Source organism: Castor canadensis, chromosome 2 (genome assembly GCF_047511655.1).
Source record: "Castor canadensis chromosome 2, mCasCan1.hap1v2, whole genome shotgun sequence".
Taxonomy (NCBI): domain Eukaryota; kingdom Metazoa; phylum Chordata; class Mammalia; order Rodentia; family Castoridae; genus Castor; species Castor canadensis.
Window position 1 is genome coordinate 185238963 of NC_133387.1, and position 22443 is coordinate 185261405.

The 22443-nt window shown below is 39.7% G+C and overlaps 1 long non-coding RNA gene across 1 annotated transcript in view; it reads left to right on the plus strand.

Moving 5' to 3' along the window:
- The window catches only part of LOC141420896 (uncharacterized), a 62171-nt gene extending 40269 nt beyond the window's left edge, over positions 1–21902 (plus strand). Inside the window, exon 3 of the long non-coding RNA XR_012445614.1 lies at positions 19305–21902. This is a non-coding gene — a long non-coding RNA (uncharacterized lncRNA). The remainder of the gene's footprint in view (positions 1–19304) is intronic.
- The last annotated feature ends 541 nt before the right edge of the window (positions 21903–22443 follow it).

Genomic DNA, 22443 nt, shown 5'->3' on the forward strand with positions numbered 1-22443 from the left:
AACCTCCAGCACTCTGTTGAGTGAGGGTGCTCAGTGTGGACAGCCTTCTTTTGTCCCCAGTTTTAGAGAGAAGCCATTCACTTGTCTACCGTTTAGTATATTGCCAGTTGGTTTCTTTTAGAAGCCCTTTGTATTCTTTATATAGTAAGGGAGAACTCCATTCTTATTTCTCTGAGATTTTATTTTGTCATAATGGACACTGAATTTTGTCAAGTATTTTTTTCTTCATTGATCTATATGGTCTTCTTCTTCTTCTTCTTTCTTCTTCGTGGTACTGGGGTTTGAACTCAGAGCTTTGTCCTTGATAGGCAGGGACTCTACTACTTGAGTCATACCTCCAGCCCTTTTTAAAAGTTATTTTTTCTTAGTGTTTTTTTAAGTTATTTTTCCAATAGAGCCTCACATTTTTTCCCTGGCTACCTGGTCTGTGATCCTCCTACTTATGCCTCCCACATAGCTAGGATGACAGGTGTGCCACTATGTCCATCACTTTTTCCATTTTTTTGTTTGTTTGTCTTTTGGTGGGACTGGGGTTTGAACTTAGGGTTCCATGCTTACGAAGCAGGTGCTCTGTCACATAAACCACATCTCCAGTCCATTTTGCTCTGGTTATATTTTGGGGATGGGATCTAGTGAAATACTTGGCTGGGCTGGCCTTGAACCATGATCCTCCAGATCTCAGCCTTCCAAGTAACTAGGACTGCAGACATGAGCCACTGGTGCCCTGCTTCATTTGATCATTTCGAGAGGAATCTTGCTAACTTTTTGCCCAGCTGGTCTGGGATTGTGACCTTCTTGAACTCTGCTTCCCAAGCAGGTGGGAATTGCAAGGGTAAGCCACCTTGCCCAGCTTCATTTTTCTTCTTTAAACATTGATTAATTTCTGAGTAGTGAACCAATGTAGCATCCCTGGAATAAACCCCACTTGGTCATGGGATTGTAATCCTTTTTTATATGTTGCTGAAGTTTTTGTTTGCTGATATGTTTTTTAAAATTTCTGTGTCTGCATTCTCAGGGAATATTGGTTTGTAATTTTCCTTGTTTTGTATTGTCTTTGTCTGGTTTGGTATTAGAGTAATTTCATAAAAATACTGGAAAGGGTTCTCTTATCTATTTTCTAGACAAAATTGTGTAAACTTGATGCTAATTCTTTGTGTAGTAGAGAGAGTTCTCCAATGAAACTATTTTAGCCTGACAATTAGCTTTTCTAGCCAGGCAACAGGGGCTCGTGCCTGTAATCCTAATTACTTGGGAGACTGAGATCAGGAGGATCGTCATTTGAGATGACCTGGGAGGTAGTTCATGAGATCCTATCTCAGCCAATATCAGGGAATATTGGGTGGGCTTCTCACCTCAAGTTACACGGGAGGCTGAGGTCTGGAGGATCAGGCTAGGCAAAAAAGTTTGCGAGACTCCATCTCCACAGAAAAAAGCTGGACATGGTGGTGAGTGCCTGTCATTCCAGATACGGTGGATAAAGATAAAGATAGGAGGGTCACAGTCTAGACTGACCTGGGCTGAAAGCAAGACCCTGTCTCCAAAATAACCAGAGCAAAAATGGCTGGGGAGCACCTGCCTTGGAAGCACAAAGCCCCAGTACTGCCAAATATATATGTAAAGTTTGTATATAAACTTTACATATATATAATATATTTATATGTTAAAAAATAAAAAGTTTAAAACCTTTTTATTATGAACTTGTTTCCCTTAGTAGTTATGAGGCTCTTCAAATGACCTGTTTCCTATTGGATGAATTGTGGTAGTGTGTTTTCCTAGGAATTGGTTCATTTCATCACAGTTGCAGCAGTATGGCTATAGAGTTGCTGCATGCATGGTCTGGATGAGAATCCCCTCTATTGTCCTATCATTGAAAATTTGTTACATCAATTGACAGTGGAATGTTGAAATTCTCAACTACAATTGCATTTTTCCCCCATTTTTCCTTTCATTACTACCAATTTGGCTTCATGTATTTTTCTCTTTTTAGCTCTGTTGTCTGGATCATGCCCTGTCAAGATGGCGCTAGTGTTTCTCAGCACATCAGTTCTACTATGGTTACATATGCTCTTTTTCATCTCTGTTAATTTTCTTTGCTCAGAGGTCTATTTTATCAGATGTTAATACAAATACCTCTTCTTTCAATATATTAGTGTCTGCTTATATATAAGTTTTCATCTTTGTACTTTCAACTGGCCTATATCACTATATTTAAAGCAAGTTTCTTGAAGACAGCACATAGACAGTCATGTTTTTAACTCATCTCTTTTAATTGGGAGTTTTGTACCATTTATACTTAATGTGATTATTAATATGTTGGGGTTCAATTTATCACTTGATTTTTGTTTGCTGTTTGATTTCATAGCTTCACTGTTTTTGTTTTACTGAGTTCATCTGGGACATTACAAGATTCTACTTCTATTTATTAATAGTGTTTTGTAAATCTGTACAGCTTTTCTAGGAATGTCTCGAGGTATCATACTATATACACACAGCATGTCGTAATCTGCTGATACCACTGGGCTATACTCCAGGAAGGTGAAAAACACATATTTCCCTTCATATCTCTCTTTACCTTCTCCCATTTGTAAAACAATTTTTCTTAATTCATATGTGCATACAATGTTTGGGTCATTTTTCCCCCTTCCCCCACCCCCTCCCTTAATCCCCCACCCTCTCAATACCCGGCAGAAACTATTTTGCCCTTATCTTTAATTTTGTAAAACAATTTTCTTGCCTCCTCTACATCCAGTCAGAACAACATTAGGCAATGTTATCTTTGCTTCAACTCAGGGCACTTGAGAGAAGGAAAGCCTTTTGAATCTACCTGTAATTTGCTTACTTTTTTCCTTCCTTCCTGATGTTCTAAGCTTTCTCCTTTCTATCTTTTCCTTTCTTTTTAGGGAACTTTCTTTAGGCACTCCTTTAAAGTTGGGTCTTTTGGTAACAGATTTTCTTTCTGAGAACATTCATTTCTATTTCATGTCTGAAAGATAGTTTGGTAGATATAAGGTAAACACTACTGGGCAATAGGATTTGGGGTTGAAAGTTATTTTCTCTCAGCACTTGAAAAATATTGTGCTACTTCCCTCTGGAGTGCATAATTTCTGATGAGAAATTTACTGTAATATGAAATGTTTCTTTGCTACAAGTAAGATGTCATTTTTGCCTGTCTGCTTTCAAGAACTTTGTATTTTCTTTAATTTTAATAAGTTTAATTATGGTATATCTTGACATGGATTATTTGGTTCATCTTGTTTGGTATTTGCTCATCTATAGATTTATGTCTTCACACAAATCTGGGAAAGTTTCAGTCATTATCCCTTAGAGTGTTTCCCTAACCCTTTTCTTCTCTATTTCTTGAACTCTGATAGCATAAGTGTTGGATATTTTATTACAGCTTCACAAGTATGTGAAGTTCTGTTCATTTTTCATAGTATATATTATTGAATTTTAAAAATAATTCCATTTTTCTCCTTTATTTTATGAGCTGAAACTTAATTTTTTAAAATTTATTTTTGGGGGTACTGGGGTTTGAACTCAGGATCGTGTGCTGAGTAGGCAGGTGCTCTACAGTTCAAGTCATACCTCCAGCTCCTTTTGCTTTAGTTATTTATGATAAAGAGCCTCATATTTATCCCCAGGTCTGCCTGGACTGCAATATAGTAAGTAGGAGTATTTATGCGTCCTGCATAGCTGGGGTGACAGACACATGCCACCATGCCGAGCTTTTCATTGGTTGACATGGAGTCTTGTGAACTTTTTACCTGTGCTGGCCTCAAACCATGATCCTCCTGATCTCTGCCTCCTGAGTAGCTAGGATTATAGGCGTGAGCTACCATGCCAGGTAAAACTTCTTTTTAACAGTTACTTTAAAGGTTTATATACCTTTACCTCATCATAGTTTACAGAACACAGTGTGAAAATATAACACAGAATACTTTTATTTCTCCTGGCTCACTTTCTGTGGTATCATTGCCACACATTTTACCTATGTCATAAACTCCATACTTTGTTCATTCAGTCAATTATTTTACAAAGCTATATAAACAATCAGGGAAAATCCTCAGTCCTTACCTACATAGATAATGCTTCCAGATTCTCTTCATTTCTTCAGGTGGATCTGTATTTACCTGTGATGTCTGGAAGATGTTCCTTCCACCCAACAGGCGTCCTTTAACATTTATTACAGTGTGGGTCTGATACTAATGAATTATTTCAGCCGGGAATATATTTTTATAAGGTATAGAATTCAAAGATGACCATTTTTTCTTTCAATACTTTATGATATTGCTCCATGGTCTTCTCACTGGTCCTTTTTCCAATGAGAAATCTACTGTCATCTTTGCCTTTGTCCCTTTTATATAACATGTTCATTTTCTAGCTGATCTGAAGGTTTTTCTGTCATTGATTTTTTTTATTATTCATATGTGCATACAATGCTTGGGTCATTTGTCCCCCCTCCCCCCCATCCCCTCGCTACCCGGCAGAAACTATTTTGCCCTTATTTCTAATTTTGTTGTAGAGAGAGTATAAGCAATAATAGGAAGGAACAAGGGTTTTTGCTGGTTGAGATAAGGATAGCTATACAGGGCATTGACTCACATTGATTTCCTGTGCGTGTGTGTTACCTTCTAGGTTAATTCTTCTTGACCTAACCTTTTCTCTAGTTCCAGGTCTCCTTTTCCTATTGGCCTCAGTTGCTTTTAAGGTATCTGCTTTAGTTTCTCTGCATTGAGGGCAACAAATGCTAGCTAGTTTTTTAGGTGTCTTACCTACCTTCACCCCTCCCTTGTGTGCTCTCGCTTTTATCATGTGCTCAAAGTCCAATCCCATTGTTGTGTTTGCCCTTGATCTAATGTCTGCATATGAGGGAGAACATACGATTTTTGATCTTTTGGGCCAGGCTAACCTCACTCAGAATGATGTTCTCCAATTCCATCCATTTACCAGCAAATGATAACATTTCATTCTTCTTCATGGCTGCGTAAAATTCCATTGTGTGTAAATACATTTTCTTGATCCATTTGTCAGTAGTGGGGCATCTTGGCTGTTTCCATAACTTGGCTATTGTGAATAGTGCTGCAATAAACATGGGGGTGCAGGTGCCTCTGGAGTAACCTGTGTCACATTCTTTTGGGTATATCCCCAAGAGTGGTATTGCTGGATCATATGGTAGATCAATGTTTAGCTTTTTAAGTAGCCTCCAAACTTTTTTCCAGAGTGGTTGTACTAGTCTACATTCCCACCAGCAGTGTAAGAGGGTTCCTTTTTCCCCGCATCCTCGCCAACACCTGTTGTTGGTGGTGTTGCTAATGATGGCTATTCTAACAGGGGGAGGTGGAATCTTAGTGTGGTTTTAATTTGCATTTCCTTTACTGCTAGAGATGGTGAGCATTTTTTCATGTGTTTTTTGGCCATTTGAATTTCTTCTTTTGGGAAAGTTCTGTTTAGTTCACTTGCCCATTTCTTTATTGGTTCACTAATTTTGGGAGAATTTAGTTTTTTAAGTTCCCTATATATTATGGTTATCAGTCCTTTGTCTGATTTTTGCTGGAAAATATTTTCTCCCATTCTGTGGGTGTTCTCTTCAGTTTAGAGATCATTTCTTTTGTTGAGCAGAAGCTTTTTAGTTTTATGAGGTCCCATTTATCTATGTTATCTCTTAGTTGTTGTGGTGCTGGGGTTCCATTGAGAAAATTCTTACCTATACCTATTAATTCCAGAGTATTTCCTATTCTTTCCTGTATCAACTTTAGAGTTTGGGGTCTGATATTAAGATCCTTGATCCATTTTGAGTTAATATTGGTATAGGGTGATATAATGGATCTAGTTTCAGTTTTTTGCACACTGCTAACCAGTTTTCCAAGCAGGTTTTGTTGAAGAGGCTGTCTTTTCTCCATTGCATATTTTTAGCACCTTTGTAAAAGACAAGTTGGTTATAGTTGTGTGGCTTCATATCTGGGTCCTCTATTCTGTTCCACTGGTCTTCATGTCTGTTTTTGTGCCAGTACCATGCTGTTTTTATTGTTATTGCTTTGTAATATAGTTTGAAGTCAGGTATTGTGATACCTCCTGCATTGTTCTTTTGACTGAGTATTGCCTTGGCTATTCGTGGCCTCTTGTGTTTCCATATAAATTTAACAGTAGATTTTTCAATCTCTTTGATGAATGTCATTGGAATTTTGATGGGAATTGCATTAAACATGTAGATTACTTTTGGGAGTATAGACATTTTTACTATGTTGATTCTACCAATCCATGAGCATGGGAGATCTCTCCACTTTCTATAGTCTTCCTCAATCTCTTTCTTCAGAAGTGTATAGTTTTCCTTGTAGAGGTCTTTCACATCTTTTGTTAGGTTTACACCTAGGTATTTGATTTTTTTTGAGGCTATTGTAAATGGAATTTTTTTCATACATTCTTTTTCAGTTTGCTCATTGTTAGTGTATAGAAATGCTAATGATTTTTCTAGGTTGATTTTATATCCTGCTACCTTGATATACCTATTGATGATGTCTAGGAGCTTTTGAGTAGAGTTTTTTGGGTCTTTAAGGTATAGGATCATGTAGTCTGCAAAAAGGGATATTTTTACAGTTTCTTTACCTATTTGTATTCCTTTTATTCCTTCTTCTTGCCTAATTGCTCTGGCTAGGAATTCCAGTACTATGTTGAATAGGAGTGGAGATAGTGGGCATCCTTGTCTAGTTCCTGATTTTAGAGGGAATGGTTTCAGTTTTTCTCTGTTAAGTATAATGCTGGCTGTAGGTTTGTCATATATAGCTTTTATAATGTTGAGGTACTTTCCTTCTATTCCTAGTTTTCTTAGAGCTTTTATCATGAAATGGTGTTGGATCTTATCAAAGGCTTTTTCTGCATCTATTCAGATGATCAAGTGGTTTTTGTCTTTGCTTCTGTTAATGTGGTTTATTACGTTTATTAATTTTCGTATGTTGAACCACCACCTGCATCCCTGGGATGAAGCCTACTTGGTCATAGTGAATGATCTTTTTGATGTGTTGTTGAATTTTGTTTGCCATTATTTTATTGAGGATTTTTGTATCAATGTTCATTAAGGAGATTGGCCTATAGTTCTCCTTTTTGGAGGTGTCTTTGCCTGGTTTTGGGATAAGTGTAATAGTGGCTTCATAAAATGTGTTAAGCAGTTTTCCTTCCCTTTCTATTTCATGGAACAGTTTAAGGAGGGTTGGTATCAGTTCTTCTTTAAAGGTCTGATAGAATTCAGCAGAGAATCCATCTGGACTTTTCTTTTTGAGGAGACTCTTGATTTCTTCTTCAATTTCATTTTGGGTTATAGATCTATTCAGGTGATTAATTTCCTCTTGGTTCAGTTTTGGATGATCATATGTATATAGAAATCTGTCTATTTCTTTAAGATTTTCAAATTTGTTTGAATATAGGTTCTCGAAGTAGTCTCTGATGATTTCCTGGACTTCCCTGGTGTTTGTTGTTATCTCCCCTTTTGGGTTCCTGATTCTACTAATTTGGGTTTTTTCTCTCCTCATTTTAGTCAGGTTTGCCAGGGGTCTGTCGATCTTGTTTATTTTTTCAAAGAACCAACTTTTTGTTTTATTAATTCTTTGTATGGTTTTTTGGTTTCTATTTCATTGATTTCAGCTCTTATTTTTATTATTTCTCTCCTATTTGTTTTGGGATTTGCTTGTTCTTGTTTTTCTAGGAGTTTGAGATTTATCATTAGGTCATTGATTTGGGCTCTTTCATTCTTTTTAATATATGCACTCATGGCTATAAACTTTCCTCTCAGGACTGCCTTTGCTGTGTCCCATAGGTTCTGGTAGGTTGTGTTTTCATTTTCATTGACTTCCAGGAACTTTTTAATTTCCTCTTTTATTTCATTGATGATCCATTCTTCATTAAGTAATGAGTTATTTAGTTTCCAGCTGTTTGCATGTTTTTTGTCTTTACTTTTGTTGTTGAGTTCTAGTTTTACCGCATTGTGGTCAGATAGTATGCATGGTATAATTTCTATTTTCTTATGTTTGCTGAGGCTTGCTTTGTGCCCTAGGATATGGTCTATTTTGGAGAAGGTTCCATGGGCTACTGAGAAGAATGTATATTGTGTAGAAGTTGGATGAAATGTTCTGTAGACATCAAGTAGGTCCATTTGATCTATTGTATATTTTAGATCTAGGATTTCTTTAGTGATTTTTTTGGATGACCTATCTATTGATGATAATGGGGTGTTAAAGTCTCCCACAACCACTGTGTTGGAGTTAATATATGCTTTTAGGTCCTTCAGGGTATATTTGATGAAATTGCACATTGGGTGCATATAGGTTGATAATTGTTATTTCCTTTTGGTCTATTTCCCCTTTTATTAGTATGGAATGTCCTTCTTTATCTCATTTGATCAATGCAGGTTTCAAGTCTACTTTGTCAGAGATAAGTATTGCTACTTCTGCTTGTTTTGGGGGGCCACTGGCTTGGTAAATCTTCTTCCAGCCTTTCATCCTAAGGCTATGCTTATTTCTGTGGGTGAGATGGGTCTCCTGTAAGCAACAAATTGTTGGATCTTCCTTTTTAATCCATTTCATCAAAGGGCACCTTTTGATGGGGGAATTAAGTCCATTTACATTAAGTGCTAGTACTGATAGATATGTGGTGATTCCTGTCATTTAGTTGTCTTAGTTGTTTGAAGGTTTGATTGTGTGTACCTAAGTTGAGGTTACTCTCTACTTTCTTGCTTTTTCTTTTCCTATAGTTTGGTGCTGTCTGCCCTTTCATGGTTATGTTGAGTTTCACTTTCTGTGTGCAGAATCCCTTGAAGAATCTTTTGTAGTGGTGGCTTTGTGGTCACATATTGTTTTAGTTTCTGCTTATCATTGAAGACTTTTATTGCTCCATCTATTTTGAATGATAGTTTTGCTGGTAGAGTATCCTGGGGTTGAAGTTATTTTCATTCAGTGCTTGGAAGATCTCACCCCAAACTCTTCTTGCTTTTAATGTTTCTGTTGAGAAGTCTGCTGTGATTTTGATGGGTTTACCTTTGTATGTTATTTGTTTTTCCTCTCTTGCAGCCTTCAATATTCTTTCTGCAGTGTCTGTATTTGTTGTTTTAATGATAATATGCCATGGAGTAGATCTATTTTGGTCTGGTCTGTTTGGTGTTCTGGAGGCCTCTTGCATCTATATGGGAATAGATTTCTCTAGATTTGGGAAATTTTCTGTTATTATTTTGTTGAATATATTACACATTCCCTTTGCTTGCACCTCTTCTCCTTCTTCAATGCCCATGATTCTCAAGTTTGGTCTTTTGATGGAGTCAGTGAGTTCTTGCATTTTCTTTTCACAGGTCTTGAGTTGTTTAATTAGTGGTTCTTCAGTTTTTCCTTTAATTACCATTTCATCTTCGAGTTCTGAGATTCTGTCTTCTGTTTATTCTATTCTGCTGGATTGGCCTTTCATTTTGTTTTGCAATTCTGTTTTGTTCTTTTTTCTGAGGTTTTCCATATCCTGGGTGGTTTCCTCTTTAATATTGTCTATTTTTGTCCTGAGTTTATTTATCTCTTTATTAATCGTGTTCTTTGTTTCACTTTGGTGTTTATACAGTGCTTGTATGGTTTCTTTTATTTCTTCTTGTGCTTTTTCAAATTCTCTATTTTTGTTGTCTTGGAATTTCTTGAGTGTCTCCTGTACATTTTCGTTGCCCATATCCAGTATCTTCTCTATAAAATTCTCATTGATTACCTGTATATTTCTTTTTTTAGATTGTTCTTGTGGGCTTTGTTGGGTTCTTTGGCATAGTTTATCTTCATTTTGTTGGAGTCTGGATCTGAGTATCTGTTTTCTTCATTCCCCTGTGGTTCCTGTACTAATTTTTTGCTGTGGGAAAATTGGTTTCCCTGTTTTTTCTGTCTTCCCATCATTGCCCTTGGTGTTGTTATTGTCCCTGTATTGTGTGCAATTAAGTATTTTCTAGCTTGTAATAATAACAATGGTGATATTTAGAATGGAAGGGTGAGAGGAGACGGAAAGCAAAGAAGTTAAAGAAAAAGGGAAAAAAATAAACAAACAAGTAGAAAAAACAAAACAAACAAACAAAAGTTTCAAAGATATAAACACGGAGAGATAGTGTACTAATCAAGAGTAAGCTGAACAGGCAGTAGAGAGACAGAGAGAGGATTGAAAAAAAAAAAACCTAAAAAATAAATAAATGAAAAAAAATCTCCAAGTTCAAATGCAATAAAGTTTCAGTCTTAATAATTTTGGTGTTAGTCCCACAGCCTCCAATCCTGGAGATGGTGTCTCAGAAGTAGTTCTGTCGTTGTCTCATCAAAGGGGAAAAAAACAAAACAAAACAACACAAAACAAAAAAAACACCACAAAGTGTCCCAAGTTCAAATGCAGTACAGTTTCAGTAAGTTTTTCAGCATGCAGGTGTTGTTTGGTTGTTGTCTCATCAAAGGTAGGGAGAAAAAAAAGTCTGGAGGCAGTTCTGTGAATGACTATCTGAGGCTGTGGCTTGCCTGCCCATTGATGTCAGCCTGCTGTTGCTGGAGGCTTTATTTATGCAGATCTCAGGAGTGAGCTTAACACTCACCTGGCCCCTTAGGCTTTGTTTACTTAGAGTTCTCCTTGGCACCAGCCTGTGCTACAAGCTTTCCCCTTTCCAAGCACACTGGGAAAGGTGACACTGCACCTGCTTTCTCTGGCCTACGTGTTTGTTTATAGCTCATGTGGGAAGTGGGTCTTCCCCCGTCTCCTGTGGGGTTTTCCTCCCACTGCCACTTTTTCAAGCTTTCCCACTCCTGTTTGCTGGGCGTGTGCCACAGCTCCTGCCTTCTCCAGCTGCCTTGTTGTGAGGGATTTCCCTTCCCCCCTCTTTGGCACTCAGGGCGCCCCGCCCTCTTTGCTACATGTCTTTTTTCTGTTATTGCTTATTATTCAGTTTTTTTTTCTTTTTTCCCTGGATGGGGGTCGGTCAGTCCAGGGGGCTATGCTGATCTGGACCAGGGTTGTCTGTGGAGGTACCATGTGCCACTTAGCTCACCTTGCCATCCGCGTCTTCCCAAGCCATCTGGATGCCATCATCTGGCGGCGGCATGGGAGCCTCATGGTTTCTCCATTTAACGTGAAGTGGAGATGCTATGCTCAGGCTGGAGGCCTGGAGGAGTCAAAGTTTTGCCTCTTCTCGGTGGTTTTTCCTGTAGGGTGTATCTCCAGTGTCTCTTCAAGATTTTACTTTAGGAGGCATGCTTTCTGCTTCCTCCCTCTAGCCGCCATCTTGGAATCTGTCATTGATTTTGAATATTTTGATGTTGACATGCCTTGCTGTAGTTTTCTTCATGTTTCTTGTGCTTGGGGTTCATAGAGATCCTTGGATATGCCAGTTTAGGCTTTGCATTAAACTTGGGAAATTATTGGCTTTCAATCAAACATATTTTTTCAGCTCTCCACCATTGGAGACTGTAATTATGTGTACATTAAGGTGTTAGAAGTTGTTCTACAGCTACCACTTCTCTGTTCATTTTAAATATTCTCTTTTCTCTCTGTCATTAGTTTTGCTTTTTTTTTTCTTTTGCTAGGTCTTCAAGTGCATTAATCTTTTCTTCTTCTTCTTAATCTGCCATTAGTCCTATGCTGTGTATTTGTTATTTTGCATGTTGGAGTTTTCATCTGGAGTTTAATTTAGATCTTCTTTTTTGTATTTTCTACATCTTCATTTGTTCATCAACATACAAAATATGGTAATAATAACTAGTTTCATATCAATATGTGCTAATTCTAACAACTGTCCATTCTTAATTGATTTTAATTAATTGGTGTTGCTTCTCATTAGGTAATATTTTCCTACTTATTTTCATGCCTGGTATGAAAATAAGTTTCATACCAGTTTTTGTTTATTTTATTTTTTTTTATTTATTTTTTTTAATTTTTTTTTTTATAAATACATTTTTAATTTTTTAATTTTATTATTTTTTTTCCTTTTTCTTTTATTATTTATATGTGCATACAGGGCTTGGTTCATTTCTCCCCCCTGCCCCCACCCCCTCCCTTACCACCCACTCTGCCCCCTCCCTCTCCCCCCCAATACCCAGCAGAAACTATTTTGCCCTTATTTCTAATTTTGTTGTAGAGAGAGTATAAGCAATAATAGGAAGGAACAAGGGGTTTTGCTGGTTGAGATAAGGACAGCTATACAGGGCATTGATTCACATTGATTTCCTGTGTGTGGGTGTTACCTTCTAGGTTAATCCTTTTTGATCTCACCTTTTCTCTAGTTCCTAGTCCCCTTCTCCTATTGGCCTCAGTTGCTTTAAGGTATCTGCTTTAGTTTCTCTGCGTTAAGGGCAACAAATGCTAGCTAGTTTTTTAGGTGTCTTACCTATCCTCACCCCTCCCTTGTGTGCTCTCGCTTTTATCATGTGCTCATAGTCCAATCCCCTTGTTGTGTTTGCCCTTGATCTAATGTCCACATATGAGGGAGAACACACGATTTTTGGTTTTTTGAGCCAGGCTAACCTCACTCAGAATGATGTTCTCCAATTCCATCCATTTACCAGCGAATGATAACATTTCGTTCTTCTTCATGGCTGCATAAAATTCCATTGTGTATAGATACCACATTTTCTTAATCCATTCGTCAGTGCTGGGGCATCTTGGCTGTTTCCATAACTTGGCTATTGTGAATAGTGCCGCAATAAACATGGATGTGCAGGTGCCTCTGGAGTAACAGTCTTTTGGGTATATCCCCAAGAGTGGTATTGCTGGATCAAATGGTAGATCGATGTCCAGCTTTTTAAGTAGCCTCCAATTTTTTTTCCAGAGTGGTTGTACTAGTCTACATTCCCACCAACAGTGTAAGAGGGTTCCTTTTTCCCTGCATCCTCACCAACACCTGTTGTTGGTGGTGTTGCTTATGATGGCTATTCTAACACGGGTGAGGTGGAATCTTAGCGTGGTTTTAATTTGCATTTCCTTTATTGCTAGAGATGGTGAGGATTTTTTCATGTGTTTTCTGGCCATTTGAATTTCTTCTTTTGAGAAAGTTCTGTTTAGTTCACCTGCACATTTCTTTATTGGTTCATTAGTTTTGGGAGAATTTAGTTTTTTAAGTTCCCTGTATATTCTGGTTATCAGTCCTTTGTCTGATGTATAGTTGGCAAATATTTTCTCCCACTCTGTGGGTGTTCTCTTCAGTTTAGAGACCATTTCTTTTGATGAACAGAAGCTTTTTAGTTTTATGAGGTCCCATTTATCTATGCTATCTCTTAGTTGCTGTGCTGCGGGGGTTTCATTGAGAAAGTTCTTACCTATACCTACTAACTCCAGAGTATTTCCTACTCTTTCTTGTATCAACTTAAGAGTTTGGGGTCTGATATTAAGATCCTTGATCCATTTTGAGTTAATCTTGGTATAGGGTGATATAATGGATCTAGTTTCAGTTTTTTGCAGACTGCTAACCAGTTTTACCAGCAGTTTTTGTTGAAGAGGCTGCTATTTCTCCATCGTATATTTTTAGCTCCTTTGTCAAAGATAAGTTGCTCATAGTTGTGTGGCTTCATATCTGGGTCCTCTATTCTGTTCCACTGGTCTTCATGTCTGTTTTTGTGCCAGTACCATGCTGTTTTTATTGTTATTGCTTTGTAATATAGTTTGAAGTCAGGTATTGTGATACCTCCTGCATTGTTCTTTTGACTGAGTATTGCCTTGGCTATTTGTGGCCTCTTGTGTTTCCATATAAATTTAACAGTAGATTTTTCAATCTCTTTAATGAATGTTATTGGAATTTTGGTGGGAATTGCATTAAACATGTAGATTACTTTGGGGAGTATCGACATTTTTACTATGTTGATTCTGCCAATCCATGAGCATGGGAGATCTCTCCACTTTCTATAGTCTTCCTCAATCTTTCTTCAGAAGTGTATAGTTTTCCTTGTAGAGGTCTTTCACATCTTTTGTTAGGTTTACACCTAGGTATTTGATTTTGTTTGATAGCCAAATTTCTTGAACAGGCCAGCTAACATGACACAAAGTTCTTTCTGCTTTTTTTTTTTTCCTTTCTTTCTCTTTTCTTTTTTGGTGGTACCAGGTTTGAATGAAGCACTTCCTGCTTGTTAGGCAGATAGAGCTTGAGCCATGCCTCCAATCATTTTTTGAGATAGGGCCTTCCTTTTTATTCAGGCTGGCCTGGCTGCAATCTTCCTATTTTGTACTTCCCAAGGTAGCTAAGCTAACAGGTGTGCACCACCACACCCCTATCTCTGTTGAGATAGGGTCTAATGAACTTTTTGCCCATGCTGGCTTGGAGCTGTGATCCTCCCCATCTTAGTGTCCCATGTAGCTGGCTTTCTGCTTTAATCTTTGCATCCCTCAATACTCACATAAAGTAATTTGAAGTGCTCTGATATTAACCAATCAGTTATTATCTCTTTAGTTTCCAAATGATTTAGTCTCTCTGCCCCATCTTCCAAGGAAAGGAACTTTCAAGCAACTAACCCCTTGTTGTTCTTTGTTTCTGCTTTCTTCATTCTTTCTATGTCTATAAAACCAACCTCTTTTCTGCCCAGACCGTTGGAACATTTTATGGAATGAAATGTTGCCCAATTCTAGAGTCATAAAATAAAGCCAAATAAGATCTTTCAATTGTTACAAGTTTGATATATGTCTGGTGGTTGATGATGGTTGTCTGCTGAGAACTTAGTTGGAGTTATTGGTCCAGACAAACTACATGTAGCCTTTCCACATGGCTAGGAGTCCCTCACAATATGGTGGCCAAGATCCAAGGGCCATTCTGCCTGCTATTTTAGAAGCTGAACATTCAATTTTGACTTAATTTTATTACAACTATATTTAACATAAAATACAAAGTGAATGAGTCTCTGCTTTGGAAGTCATACATTCTATTTTGACTTTTTAAGTTGTTGGTATTGGGTACATTTTTGTATCCATTCCTTATTACTTCATCTTGGCTCCAAAAGTGGGGTTATCTTTTATTCTTTGAGATGCCACCAGTGTCTGGGATGTTGTGCAGAACTGGACATTGGCACATCTTATCAAGTTGCTTTGGGCTGGTCCTCCAAGGATACCCAGAGTTTACTCCTGAGTGCTGAATAGTGGCTTTCTCCCCAAATGCCCTTAGGCACAACCAGTTTTGTGGAAGAAGAAGCAGGCCCAAGTCTAGCTGGATTTCTTCAGACCCAAGGGGGAAGAACTTGGGGCCAGTAATGGAGCCATCTGGAATGTGAGATATTTTGTGGGAGCCAGGGTCCAATTCCACTGCCCCATGGAAGAACCATGGCTGTTTCTGCTAGCTCCAGGCCAGAAAGGCTGACAATGCCAGTAAGAATCCACTCATGATGCCCTGCCATTGTCTTCCTGTAGTCACTTCCTGCCTTGACTGGCCAGTCAGAGCAGTGGGAATGTCCTCTGAGATGGAGAACTTGCTTAGGACTTCAAGACCTCCTTGGTCACTGCCTGTGCCACATTGACCAAGTGCTCTGGGAGCTGTCCTAAGAATACAATCTCATTCACCATCACAGAGGTCAAGTGGATGGGAAAGGGAATAGGGTGTCAAAGGAGCAAAAGGAGAATGGGATGTGGTAAATACAGGGTTTGTGAGTCAGTCTGCTGCTTTTTTGACCCCAGAAATCATATGAATTCTCAAAGAATGCTGGTAAGGTGAATTCATCAGTTCAGTCCCACACTTATTAATTGACTTTGGTACCTGGGAATGTGTTGTGAGTTCATAAACATTACCTTATTTGGGTCTGTAAAGTTCTCTGCCAGATTTGTCCTTGTTCTATCCTACACATGAGGTAACTTCAGTTGGGAATTGTCCAGTTTTTACTGGAACTGGAGAGGTTCCAGGGAGGAAGTCTTTAGAAGGGAGGAGGCCTCTAAATGGCCCATGGGATCTGAGTTTATGAAAGAGTTTGTCTTTAGTGGTGATAAGAATTTTGTTAGTGTGACCTCATGATTTTTAGCTTCTTTAATTATTGTGGAGAGGATTGAGTAAAGTGTGTGTGTGTAAAACAATATTTATTTCTAAATTTCTGACTGTGGTCTCACATTCTTCATTTTCCCTGATCTATCCTTCCTCAGTGATTTGCTGGATAGTGAGATACAGGTTCAGGCCCACTGTAGTTGTTGCTGCCCCCAAAGAATAATGAGTGAGCAAGCGAAGGAAGGAATGGGAAGCAAATATCCACACAAGCTTTCCAGAGTCCAAATGAGCAGTGAGGGTCTGAGAAAGGAAAGAGACCCTGGATCGAAGGGCCTGTCAGGAAAGGAAGAGAGAAAATCAGCTCCTGCTTGTGCCACGCTGATAATCTACTTGACAAGAAAAGACATATATGAGAAATGATGGAGTAACTTAAACTAATAAATATGTCAGGAAATGTGAAGTAAGCCATACAGAACAGAGGCAGATGTCTTCAGGGGGAGGAGTTAATGACATGCTTCCTTGAGGGATGGTTAGGGGAGCACATTCTGGGAGGAAAGGTGCATAAAGCCAGACCCTAGCAGGGGGTGGGGGCTTTGGAGTACATGCAGGGACCTGCATGCCAGAAAGGAAGGACTGGAGGAGGTGGTGGCAGGTAGAGTCAGCAGTTGCCACCATTGGGCAAAGAGGATTAAAGCTTGAAGAGGTCTGGAGGGGAGTGCTATAGTTTGGACCTGAAATGTCTCCTAAAGGCCAGTGTGTTAATGGTCTGGTACTCAGCCCACAGTGCTTTTGGGAGGTGGTAGAACCTTTAAGAAGTGGTGCCTGGTGAGAGGTCTCCAGGTCAATGAGGTTGTGACCCCATCCAAAGAGCATTGCGAGACCCTGCTCCCTTCCTCATTCTCTTTTGCTCTCTAGTGGGGAATTGAGTGGTTTTCTGCTACATGCTCCCACATGATGTGTTGCCCCAACACAGGTCCAACCAACCATGGACTAGAACCTCCAAAATTTTGTACCAAAATAACTGTTTTCTCTTTTTAACTACATTATCTCAGCTATTTGATATTGTGACTGAAAGCTAACCCAGGGAGTAAACCAACTGAAGCCCAGAGGTAGCCTGAAGCCCAGCCCCAGTCTTGGTCTGGCTGCCTGGGTCGGTCATGAGTGGACAAAGACCTCCTCCTTGCTGTGCACTATCTTCTTGAAGCACCATATTTTTTCCTCAAGCTTTTTATGTAGCTTCCAACTCTCAAGGGCCCTGAACCTGACCCAGCATTCACTGTTCTCTGGGCTCTGGTCACAGCATACTGTGGAGACCAGCCATATTCGCTGCTGCTGTGCTCCTGTTCCCCAGTAAATGATGAGGACTTCCTGTTAAGATTGCACTACTTGGCCCACTTTTTCCCCTGACCCCAACCCATGTCCTTTTCCCTCCAATGGTCTTTCCAGGTCCTACTCATCTTTTGGGTCCTATCTCAAGCCTCCCTGATTTCTCTAGCATGAAGCAGTGTCTGCCTCCCTTGAATTCCTGTAGAATTTGTTGTCCATGCATCCTTCCTCACTAACCTATTGTCCTTGCAATGTTCATCATGCAGCTGTGGAGACGAGTTACTGGTCTCAAAAGATCTGACTTCAGAGCCTGTGTAACTTTCTATAGTTAATAAACCTTTTTTTGTGCTGTGATTTCCATTTTAATAAAATAAATGCAGAGGGTTATTGTGTTATAATTCTATTGTGAGGATTAAAACAACCTAGTGTATGGGTATGATTAATAAACAGGGTCTAATAAATGCTTATAGATTGAATGGCTGGTTTTCTCTACCCATGACTGCTTATCCAGCAGTTACTGTGAGGAGTCAGCCACTGCCTGCTAATGTCATGAGGACCCGAGAGCCCAAAATGTACCTAGTGAGACACACAGGAGGTCACTAGCTGACCTTACTGAGTGTCCAGGGCACAGGGCCCTGTGCTTGCCTGTCTACTCTTCCTGCTTTCCCTGATCCACTACCCAGGCAGGTGCAGGTTCTAGGCTCACTGTTGAATGTTAAAATCTGACCGCTTGTGGCCAGCGATTCCAGCTGAGTCCCTTGGAGCTCTTGGCTCCTGTGACTCTGTTTTCTGTCTTTCCAAGATTCTTAAATGGGTTCTCAAGGACACCCCACCCCCAGGGAATTGTTCCCCTTTTTGTTGGTCTCAGAGTCCTACTTTCCTAATGAGCTGCTAAGGAGCTGTCAATTATGGATGCAAACGAAGAGGCCGGAAAGCACTACTGGCCCAGAAATGAACTGAAGGATGCAACTTCATCTCAGAGTCCTGGACTTGCCCTGTCTTTCCTGGGAAAGCCGACCAAGAGTAGGACAGCAAGGATGGATTGCCTGTGCCCCACTGCCCACAGCAATCTGGGCTTCCTTCTCCTCACACAGCCCTGTCTACAATGATGTTTGCCTCCAGAATCAAGTCAAACTGTAGGGGATTGTCCGTATATTTTATTCATAGCTTTATTGTGTGTATGAGATAGTTTATACGTTCATAAATTTGCCGCTATTAAAAATATGTGATACATATTTACATTTTATTCTTCTGAAAAATTTTACTAACCTTTCTTTTCTTTTATTTGGCAGAATATATCCCCCACAAACATCTAAGGCAATAGTTGCTCAATAAACTTGCACTTACTTTAACTGAAAAACAAAAGAGGAATATATGAACCCTAGGCTGGGCCAAGCAGGGGCAGGTGGCAATCCTGAGCCAGCTTGTCTTTCTGGCCCTAACAAAGCCCCCTTTGTCTCATTCCTTAGGGACCACATGTTTTTCACATAAAAAAGTTTCAAAAAAAGTTTCAGCAAAATACCTGACCAGGAAACCATGTGAAGTGTGAGGGGTGTGGACTTCGGTGTCAGATGCTTAGGTTCTCCTATTGTCTGTCCTCCCAGTTGATACAGCAACTCAACCTCTCCAGGCTGTAATTTCCTTATTTGTATAGGCAGATGTAGCAGAAAAAGAAATAATCTTTCTTCCTGTCTTAGCATCATGGCAGAAGCCCCTGAAACAAAAGACAAATGAGCAAAAGGAAAGCATACAAATTTGTTTAGTATAAGTTTTATATGATATGGAACCTATAGAAATAAAGCCCCAAAGAAATAAGGGAAATAGCATAATTATATGCTAAGTTTGATGAGAAAGGAAACAGCTGCATGACTGGACACAAGGGGTTTGTAACAGGGCAGCTTTTTTGGGAGGAGCTGTCCTTTGTAGAGTACTCAAAGATTGTTACCACTCCTTAATCCTGCTATGATGCCTTTCCTAATTGCCCAGCTTTCTAAATTCTAAACAGAGGCCCCAACCTTATGTTTAAGATGTTAACTGCTAAATCTTTTCTTAGATTTACAGAACCTAGAACATTGGATGACCTTTGTAATGTTTTTATCTACATCAACTGACACAATGCATGTAAATTGCTGAGATGTTTGCACTGCAGAAAAGTCTAAAAGGAACTAAAGAACCAGCCTAAGGAGGCTGAGGTCCATCTCGATGTTCCAGAGAAGATGGAAAAGGAGACACGGACCCTGGATAGTGAAGACCTATTGAGCACATAGCCTTCCTGCCCTCCTCCTCCTTTCTCTCCCTTTAAAAGCTTTTTGTATCCCCTGAAGATGGAGCTTTGAGGTGACAGCCCCTCTATCTTCTTAAGATTTTGCAGTCCTTGAATAAGACTGACTCCTTCCCATCAACTCTTGTCTCTCTAGTATTGGCCTTTGAGTGGTGGGCAGGCCAACCCTTAATTGCAGTAACCAATAAGCTAATGGTAGTAGACAGGGAGAAACTTAGTAAGCCTGTGTTTTCAGATTCTTTTCTGTGTCTCTGTGCCTTCAGAGATAAGAATGTTCCTTTCCTCTGGATGTAGTATGGGTACCTTTCACATGAGGGTCTTATGATCTATTTTATGGAAAGGTGGGAAAATTCTTCATGGGCAAAGGGTAAGGAGAAAATCAGAGTGAACTTCCCGTTCCTGTTGTTTTCTCAAATGCCAAGGTGTCATATTTGTGGGTAGCATGTCCTGAACCCCATCATAGATAATCATAGCACCACTTGTATAGGGATCTATAAAGATTCAATGACTTAATGTATGTAAAGTGTTTAATGGCCTGGTCTCCAGGAAGCCCTCAATCTACACTAATAAACTTCCATCACAATAGCAATAGCAGAACTTCAGAGTGAGCAAACATGCTACCTTACTCAACCTCACAAATACCCTGTGAGAGGGCATTTGTTGTCCCTATTTTGCCCAGGAAGAAACTGAGACTCAGAGAAATTATCCTGAGGCCACTAGCAGAGGTGTGAGTCAGACTTTCATCACCAGGGTCTAGATAGCCTGTTCTTTCCATTATACCTGCTGACTCTAAACCTTATTGTGTTTCCTCTCTCAAGGGATTTGCATTTTAATGGTAGCCAGAGGTCCTATGTTAATGCAAAAAACTATGAATATCTAATTGTAGAATCTTCAAATACCACCTAGGGGATGGGGGAAAGTGGGCAGTGTCAGGTAGTGAACTGGGGAAGGGGCAAAGTTTCTTTTAATAGCAAGGGGAGAAATGAATTTTTTTACTTCTTTAGAATCTTGGCACACAGGTATAAACTCTTTTTGTTTTGGAAGGAGAAAATCTCAAGCAGGAAAAGGGAGGACTGAGGAGGCGGGACTGGAACTCTGTAGACTTGCACTTAAAGAACCATTGCCCTTGAGCTGTTGGCATTTGGAGAAACCTAGGGAAGGGATAGGAGGTGATTCTAAGCTGGAAGAAGCATCTGCAGAGGAAAAGTCTTGATAAATCTGTCAGAAGGTCAAGGATGACTCAGAATCCTCAGGTGCACGTAACCCTGGCCAAATGCAAGAATTGTGAAGGAGAATCTGATTAGAGGCCCCCACTGATGAGCCCTAGGCTGGGACTGGCTTTTAGGCAAATCTGGGTTTAGGAGTTCAAATGATGTCATCCCATCTTAGTTCATCTCTTATCTCTCAGCTCTGGTTTCCAGAGCATTCTACTCAGATTCCCTAGGAGGCCTTAAAGCAGGTGAGGATGAGATCCTCCTTAGAGTTTTCAGTCCCAGTGAAGGTGAAGGGCACCCTGTACATGTCACCCCTGGCTCAGGAGATTAGAAGTCACTTTAGGTTAGTGGAGGAGGAATGAATTCAAACTTACACATTCAAACGTTGCCACTGAAAAGGCAAAATCCAGGCAGGGAGCTGCTAACCTCCAGGGATTCTGGGGAGCAGGAACCTCTAGGAGTGCCTTTAGGAGTGTCAGGGACTTGGAGCACCCAAGTGAGTGATACAAGGGAGGATACTTACAAATCCCCATGTGGCTGGAGAAAACATGGCTTCTCTTTCTCTCCCACCTTTCACGTCTTGCACAAGAGCCTCTCTGTGGTGGACTCTTAACAGGGACCAGGCTGTCAAGGGAATCTGGGGAAGATAATTTCAAGATTTTCTGCCTTATGAGCCAGGGAAGAGCTGAGTATCAACAAAGAGCCCCTTTCTTGATAGTTCTCATGAAGGAGTGGTTTCTGTTGACTCTACCTGGACTCTGCCTGGACTGTCACTGGACAAAGTACTGTGGTGGAATCTGACACGCTTTTAAAAGTCCATTTGAGCCACAAGCCCTCTGAAACCAGAAGTTGAGTTAATTTTACCGGAGCACATGGACTGAGGGTAGGGAAGTGTGTTTCATAAAAGAAAAATTGGAGTATTGTTACTAAAGAAGGAAGAGCTGATACTCAAGACCCAGAAAGACATTCATTACAGTTTCTATCTTGGACAGAAAATCCAAAAATGGACTTCAGAGTCAAATGGATACTGGTTCAAACACTCATGTGACTTGAACAAATGTCTTAAACTTCTTGGAGTTTAAATTTCTCATTGCATTGATGCTCCCTAGTTAACAAGGTTGGTGTGAGGTGCATGGGTAATAAATGCTTACATTGCTACCTGGTAAGAATGTTTATGCTCTTTCTTCCTTTTCATTTAGCTATTGATTGATTCAATAGACAGTAATTGGAAATTGACCATGTCTATCAGCACTGTGCTACATGGTAGAAATCAAAGATAAATATGACACAGTTTCTGATCTTTATTTAGCTCAGAGTCTAGGGAGTTAAAGATAGTCATACATAAGTACAGTGACCCCGCAGTGTTTGTGGGAAGTGGTTGCAGAGCCTCTCCTGGATACTAAAAATCCACAATGCTCAGTCTCCTTATAATAGTCAGACTTTTGTGTCATTGTGACAAAATACCTGACAGAAACAAATTAAGGGAAGAAAAATTTATTTTGCTCACGGTCTCAGAGGTTTCAGCTTGTCATGTCAGGGAGGGCATGGTAGAGCAGCTCACATCATGAAAGAAGGAGCAGAGAGAGGGGAAAAGGGACCCTAGGACAGGATGCAGTCCCCAAGGACATGCCTTCAGTGATCTCAGTTAGACTCCACCTCCTAAAGTTTCCATAACTTCCCAAAACAGTGCCACCTGC